Genomic DNA, 8,327 nt, shown 5'->3' with positions numbered 1-8,327 from the left:
TAGGGCCGAATATCTTACTTTCATGAGTAAAGAAACCAGTATAGAATGCCTCCTCAAAGGCTTGCATGTGGAAACTTGGCATAAACATGATTCTCTGATAAAAGATGTGTAACACTTTCGGAGATGGCTGCAAGGCTAGATCATACATCATATCTGTCACTGTGCCGGCCGTTGACAACAATGTTGAGCTGGTAGTTTTATCCGGCGCGAACACTTAATGCAAGCCAATAATGTTCTGCAAATATTTTTGAGCATTTGACACGAAAGGTCAGGAGAGCTAGTAAAGAGCTTAATGGTGCCCGTTAGGGTTTTCACCATGTAGGCCTTACTTATTCTCTCTCCCACCTTCGATTTTGGCATCCTGGGGTAATTAAGCCAATTCGGCTTCTTTGCTGTGATTCTGTCATGTTCTTGCCAACTCCCGACTCGAGGCACTGGACAAAATGTTGCATCTTCTCTAACTTCCTTGGGTGCCTCCACCAAATAGATTAGGTAGGTTGGATACTTTGTCAACCACCCTTTCCTCCATCTCGGCTGGGAGTCTACTATCTTCTTTGATTCCTCCTCTTTTGTGATGTTGCCTTCCTATAGCGCAACATACTGCTCTTCTTCTATCCTTTTCTTTGTTTTCAGCACTTCAAACTTTAGTAGAGGGAGGGGCAATGTAGGTTGCATCCACTGTTCTTGCAGCACCTTAGTATCCACCCCTTGAAGACCAATGGAGAATAGGAGTCTTCTTTCCCACTCCATGGCCGCCTTTGCACTCTCCTCTGTTGCCTTCTCTATCTGCTCGTGCAATCTTTTTTCCTCATCCTCGGTAAGTCTTGATGTTGCGGCCTCGTCTTGTGCAGGGGCTAGATCTTCACTTGTTGTGGCTTCCCCAGTCTTTGAAGCTCCACGACTGCCTCGCCTGTTTCTTCTTGCTGATCCTCTGTATGTTTTATCATTTTGTCTTGCAGATCTTGGAGTTGCTTTCGGAGGGCCTCATTCTCCGCTCTCAGTGCTTGGGTCTCTGATGTCAGTCGTTCTTCTGCAGCCAATGAGCCCTCTGCAATGTGCAATCTCTGCACTTGCTCTAGCCACAATTCTCTTTGCAAGCTCTGGACTTGATCTTCCAGACCGGGGATTATTGCTCCCTCTGGCTCTACTCCTGCTCTGCTAGCTCTTAGTGTGGATCTAAGCCTTAGGATTGTTCTATCCTGCAGCTCCATCCTTTCTCGTAGCTCAATGAGCTCGTCCTTTGCAGCTTCCAATTCCTCATTAATTATTTCTTTGGCTTCTTGTGCACTGGCCACCTCTCTTGAAGCATCAGCAAGTTGGAGGATTAGTCCATCTCTTTCATTTTCTGCTTCCAGGAGAGATGCCTTGAGGTACTTTGATTCTTCTAGTGCACTCTCATATTTTGTTTCCATCTCATCTTCTCTCTTTTCGCGCTTCTTCTTTGCTATCCCTCATTATCTTTGATCGGGCTTTGATCTGCTGCAAACAGTTGATGCACTTTCTGGATATCTCTTTCATCCTCATCTTGGAGCTCACCCTCTGCCTTCTCAGGTACCAACCTCTGCTCTCTGTCGAATCGATTCTTGGTCCTTCTCTCCATTCCTCTCCGTTCTTCCTGTGTTAAGGCAATGCCATACACAACCTTGAGGGCCTCTTCTTGAGTATATCCTGTGTTTATTAGAGCATCATATTGCTCTTTCTTCTCTTGAATCGGATCCGTTGCCTTCTCCTCTTGCTGTATTTCGGGCTTTTCTGGCACATCCACCGCCACTTCAATAGTCGTTTCCTCCACTATCTTTTCCTCTCCTTCAGGACTAGACTCTTCTACCTTGCCCTTGCCCTTGTCACCTCCTTTTAATTCAGCTTTAAGGTGCTGAACTTCTGCTTCGGTGTATGGCTCTACTGGTTGCTACTCCAATATAGCTTTTGATTCTTCATAAGCCTTGATATATTGATCGTACTGATCAATATGGGGTCTTGTTGAGCTGGCTCCGACTTTAGTTGGGTCTGGTACCCACTTTTCCTCAAAATCTCCTTATAAAGCTCGCTCGGATCTAAACTGTTCAACCAGCCTCTCCATTCTGGCAGCTTTCTGGCTCTTAGTTTTCTTGGGAGCGGGTTTCTTCTTGGTCTTCTTCTTGAGGGGCTCGTCTTCTTCTTCTTCTCGCTCAGAAACAATCTCTAGCTTCCACCTTGCCCTTGTTGACACTCTCTTGGTGACCTCTGGCTTGTCTTCATCTTCATCTATCTCTTTTAGCCATCGGTTTTGCGAGGGAGCCTTTGGCCACAAGTCCCTTGCTCCGATAGCTTCATAAGCTATCTTAGTCAACACTTCGGCTCCCCCAATGTACTTTGGCTTCTCGTTCTGCAAAGCAATTACTTGCTCATGAATGTGCTGAGCATAATTGACTTCCTTCAGGATGTTGCTCTTTATTGCCCAAGTGATTGTTGTGGCAATAGCATGTGGTGGTGTGGTATACTTTTGTGTCCTTTTGCTGCATATGTGTAAGAATTGGTTGTAAAGCTTTGCCGCTCTCGGATCTGCCATGTCTTTATAGGTGGCATTTTGCTTCTTTGGCCCATACACTTCTATAGCTTCTCGTCTTTCTCTGAATGAGCTTCCTTTGTTGTGCAACTTCAGAGCATCTGCAATGAGCTGAGGAGTGATAACCACTTCAACTTTTTCCCTGTCCCAGGCTGTGAGTGTAGCCATTCCGTCTTTCTGTATGGTGGTTACCAACTCATACACTCTTTGGGCATCTACTCCTGATGGTCTAGAAGTAAAAAAACTGCGGAGATCTGCCCTTTCCAGGTATCTGCTTATCTCCTCTATTCTGCTGTAGTCCACCAATTCTTGGGGAATCATTGGGATATCCACTGTTTGTCCCCGTGAGTCTCTGAAAGTACCTTGGTATATCTTTATCCCCTGTTCTTCTAACACTGCTTCTTCTATCCAAGTCTTTGTGGGCTTGAGAGTCTCTGGGGGAATAGAAAATGGCTCACTTCTGCTATTGCTTCCCTGAGTGTCGATCTCTTTCTCTTTGCTGATGACTTCCCAGAATCCATGGATCCTGTAACTCCAATTTCAGAAGTTAGCGTCTTTTTCAGTACTGAAAGCCGAAATTAAGCTTTTAACTATCCAAATGACTTAAAAATTGAAACAGAAGCTATTCAGGGCCTAAGGATGCAATGCATGTGGAAAAGTATGAAATTTGGGTGCAAAATCATGCTGGAGACATCATACGCGTATGATGTCTTTTGTGTCAAAATGGCTTGATATTGGTTGTGCTTGTAGCTGATAGTGCATACATCCATTCTATATGCCTCGATTTGAATTTGGGTCCCATTTGGTCAAGCTATGGTCATTTTAGTCTTGGTCAGACTCTTTGCAAGATATTGAGAGGGAATTAGATTTTGTGATCCAAATTGGATGAAACTTGGTGGTTGGCTCTCAAATGGCATGTAGATCACTTCTGTGTGGTGGTTGCAACTCTGAAATGCAAAAATCAAGTATGGGAGACATCATACGCGTATGATGTCTTTTTGGGTAAATTTGAACCATTTTGCATTGTAAGCTTGGATTTGACTTTATATAGGCTTAGACAATGATTTTATGAAATTTGGGTATAGTTTGGACTAAAACTGGCTCTAGAGACATCATACGCATATGATGTCTTTTGTGTCATTTTTGCATGAGATTGGTTCAGTGGGCTCCTCATATGATAGTAAAGGACTGTGTGTACCCAAATCTTGACTTGAAGTTGAGTACGAGTATTTTGGCAAGATTAGGCTCTAAATAGAGTATTTTCCACTAATTGGGTTAATGGAGTGATCCCCTTGACCAAATGGTACCAAACTTCATATGTGGCAGGTATTTGATATATATAATGGATATATGATGAGAAATGATCAATTTTGGTTCTGTATGTGCAAAGTGACATCATACGCGTATGATGTCTTTTTGGCCAAAATGGTACTTTTTGGTTCCAGATGACTTGTGCATGTGTTGAACAACATCCCTACAAAGTTTCATTAAGTTTGGAGCTATTTTGGCAAATTTAGGGCTATAAGTCGGTTTTTTGCCCTACTTTGCGTCTTTTTAGTTTCCAATTGGTTTTTCAACTCCAAATCTCATGATACTTTGTACATTTGATGTTGTTAGCATATAGAAAGAGGCTATGCATTCATGTGTTCAAGATGATGTGAAAATCATGCTGTGAGACATCATACGCGTATGATGTCTATTCTTGTTAAAAGTGTTTTTTTTGTGAAAAGCATGGTTTGTGCTAGTGCCCTAAGCCCTGCTAACTAGTTTTCAGCCTTAAAAATCATCAGTTTAGTTAAAAGCCCCCTTTGTAGGCATTTCAGTCTCCGAAGTCGTCTTTTGGTGTTGGAGTTGATTTTCCTCGATCTTTCTCTTCGAGAGTTGCATCCCTAGCTCATTTGAGGTGTTGGGAAGTCGTCTATGTGGTTGGACTCGACTTTGGTTTCTTCTTCTCCACCTTTAGCCATTTGATTGCCCGAAAGCGTCTTTTTTACCATTGGTAAGTGAAACGGCTTTCTTCTGGGTTTTGCTTGTACACATGTGTCATTGATGACTATTTGAAGTTGCTTGTGAAGTTTCATGGCAGTCGGTCGTCAATTTTGGCCGTTATGCCAAAATGACGCTTTGTGTGTCTGCTACTGAAACGGTTGTTTTGACCCACTTTTGGTGGTCCAAACCTAGAGATACTCCATGGTTGCATTGTCCTCGATGTTGTCAAGCTTCTTGTGAAGTTTTGTGTCGTTTCGACAACTTTTTCCTGTTTGCGCTTGTAGGCTCTATTGACCTAGGGTTTTTTCAATTGGTCTTTCTCGTACTTTGAGAGTTAGAAACTCATCTTCTACACTAGGGTAAGCCACCTATTGGTTCTTGCATGGTTTGGTTAGGCGGTTGTGCCTCTACCTAGCATTCTACCCATTTCCCCGTCTGCTCTTGTTTCTTTGTTTTGGTTAGTTTTCGCGACAAAAGTTAGTGATAAGCATCAAAAGCTTATGGCAACGATTCTACCTCTCATATCTGGAGTCCTCTGAGCTCTCGTAGCGGTCGTAGAAGGCTGTAGAAGGTCGGATGCTCCTGTGTGCTCTTTGCTCTCTCCAAGTGGGTAATAGTGCAAATGAGCTTGTAAGTGAAGTAAAAAATACTTAACTCTGGACTTCCCAGCTCACTTGTTACCAAATTTGACATGTGCTCCTATCTCGTTGTGAAATGCACTTTAATATGTGAAATTTCTCAATTTGGTCTCCATTTGATCGTTTCTGAGAAATTTGTCCACTTTGCCAAAATTCTGCCATTTCTGGCTTTCCGCAACTTTTCCCGATTTGTGCCCAATTTTTACCATGGGTTGCTCCTGTCATTAGGATCATCACCATCTATTCTTTTCTTTTTTCTGATCTCGTTTCACCTGTTTTTTTATTTTTATTTTACTTTTATTAAGAAAATCCTAAAAAATAAAGAAAAATAGCAAATTGAAACCAAAAAATTCCAAAAATACAGAATAATTAGCTGGTTTCTCAGCTTGGATTACCACTTTTTTTTAAACTTTTTGGCTCCAAAAACACGCATATTTAGTCGTATTTACAAACTTAGAGACTCAAATTCATCATTTGATCTCTTATTATTGCAAAACAAACTATATATAAGGGCATAGATATTATCAATATCCGCAATCAAACATAAAAAAATCGAAATCATGTAAGACACTGCCCTTTTAATATCATTTTCTTTGTCCTTATTGCTTGTAGTTCTTGTATACCTGTATACCTGTATACCTCCCCCCCTCTTAGTTTAAGTCCTCCCGGACGACTATGAAGTGTCTGAGGGTGAAGCATTGTAGTTGTTGTGGTCATGCCTGGTGAATTCAATTGTAGAGCGATGAAATAGCAATATTTGCAATAATGCCGCTCTTTGTTTGATTGTCAGTTTTTTGGGCAATATTTGGGTTGTCTGTAGCATTTGTGTTGTAGAATCAGTACCTGGGTTCTTGTTTATATTTTTGTCCTTTTTGATAGTCCAAATCTGCTTCCGATTTGCCTGTGCTTGCCACAAACTCTTTGCTACCCAAATCTGCTTGACTTTAGGGTGTGATGTCTCTGTCCTTGAATACTGAGGATTCTCTGTTGATTGTACTGAAGGGAGTTCCTGCTTACAAATCTTGGAATCCAATGTTCCTTGCTATGGCTTTGTGCTGTCATCAACTTCTTTGGAATCCAGATCAGTTTTACTGAATTTGACTGTCTGAAATCACTCTGTTGTCTGGTGTTGAAGACTTTGTTTTTCACCTTTGTTTTCTCTGGCCCAACCTTCTTTGGCCTCCATACTAACTTTGAGTCTGTCTTTAGCCAAGGTTGAGCTGTGCATGTATTTTCTGTCTTCTCTACCCATGTCTGAGATTTCTTCTTTGAGGAGCATTCCGGTTGTGTAGAAGTGGCTTTTGGTTGCCATTGCTCCTTCGTCACCTCTTTAGGTCGTTTACCCTTGTCATTGGATTCTTTGGCTTGCACCTGTACGGTTGCTTTGGAGAACGGCATTGATTGACTTTCCTCCTCATATTTGATGTTAACTGAATTTGATCTCCAATTAATCATCGCATTGTACTGCTTTTGCCATGGTTGTCCTAGTAACAACGAATGTTGCGTAGCTTTGTCTTCAACCACATAAAACATATGTGGATACACATATTGATTTATCAGTACGTGCAGTACTGTGTAGCCGATTGCGTTGATTGAGTGTGCTGAATAACTCTTCAACTCATGTTTGGCAGTTTGCAGCTTAGTGTCATGTTTCAATTGTTTGTACAAACTAACTGAAAGCAGGTTAGCTTGTGCTCCTGAATCCAATAGTGCTCTGGCTTTAATCTGGTTTGACCCCACTTTGACCTCGATGATGGGCTCTACTTTGTCTTCACCCATCTCTGATACACTGACTGCATTTATTCGTAAGGCTCCTTCATTGCGTTGTCGCTGACACAGTAGTCTTCTTTTCTCCATTCTTTCTTTTGCTTCCTCTTGCGCTTCTTCAACAATCTTTTTCTTTTTCTGCAGTCACAATTTATCTTGATGTATTTTGAGAAGCATGTCCTGGGTTAGTGGAAAATGATACTTCTTCAATCTGCATCCACTAATCCAGTTTGGCATTTCTTCTCTGTCTAATGTAGCAAGCTTGACGGCCCCGCTTGGTGATAGATCTTTAATCACAAGTGGTCCCATCCCTCGCTTTTTAAGTTTTTTTGCATGCTGTTTTAGAGTGTATACTCCCCAATCTTAAACTCTTTAGTTCGTACATGCTTAGCAAAGAACTCTTTTGGTCGCCTTTTCTGAGCGTAGATTGAAGCCACGGCTTTTAAGTGAAGCTCATCTAGCTTTTCAAGGTCGTCTATTCTATCTGAAAGCTCATGTCCTATCCACTCTAATTCCTTAACTACTCTCAACGTTGGAATTAAAAATTCTATTGGTAAAATAGCATTCAAACCAAAAACCATGTTGTATGGGGTCGTTCCTTTGGATGTTTTATATGCTACTCTATACGCCCATAATGTCGAATGCAATCTCTGGTCCCAATCAGTTCTCGACTCAGATACAATCTTTGTAAGGATCGTGCATATGGTTTTGTTCGTCGCTTCAGTTGTCCATTGGCTTGTGGATGATATGGAGCCGATTTGCGATGTATTACCACGAATTTGTCTAGAAGGATCTCTATCACTTCATTTATGAAGTGTGTACCTCGATCACTCACAATTTCTATTGGTAACCAATATCGTACAAAGACATATTCATACAGAAATTGTGCCGTGGTCCTGGCATCATCTTTTTGAGTTGCTTTTGCCTCAATCCACTTTGTTAGATAGTCCGCCGCCACAATGATGTATTGTGCATGAGTCCTATATGCAGGAGGTGAGATAGGTCCAACATAATCAATCCCCCATTTTGCAAAGGCTCTTGCTCCCATCATTGGTCTAAGCGGCATATCATCTCTTTTTCTTTTGTCCGTTGACAGTCATCACATCGTTTTATGTATTCCTCAGCGTCCATGTGTAATGTCGGCCACCATATTCCTGCAGCTAAGACAATTTTTGCTGTCTTATCACCCGAGAAATGGCCTCCACCTACTTCTACATGAGCCTGCTCTAGGAATATCACATACTCTGACTGTGATGCGCATATCCTAAGCTGGTTGTCCTTTCCTCTCTTATAGAGTTGATTTCCTATTAAAACGTAATCTTGCGCTTCTGTCTGTACAGCTCTCTGACGCGCTTTTGAGGTTCCCTCTGGAAAAGTTCTGTTTGTGA

The sequence above is a fragment of the Adiantum capillus-veneris genome, chromosome 15 (genome assembly GCF_014529385.1).
Source record: "Adiantum capillus-veneris isolate H3 chromosome 15, ASM1452938v2, whole genome shotgun sequence".
Taxonomy (NCBI): domain Eukaryota; kingdom Viridiplantae; phylum Streptophyta; class Polypodiopsida; order Polypodiales; family Pteridaceae; genus Adiantum; species Adiantum capillus-veneris.
Note: the sequence above shows the minus strand (reverse complement) of the source record.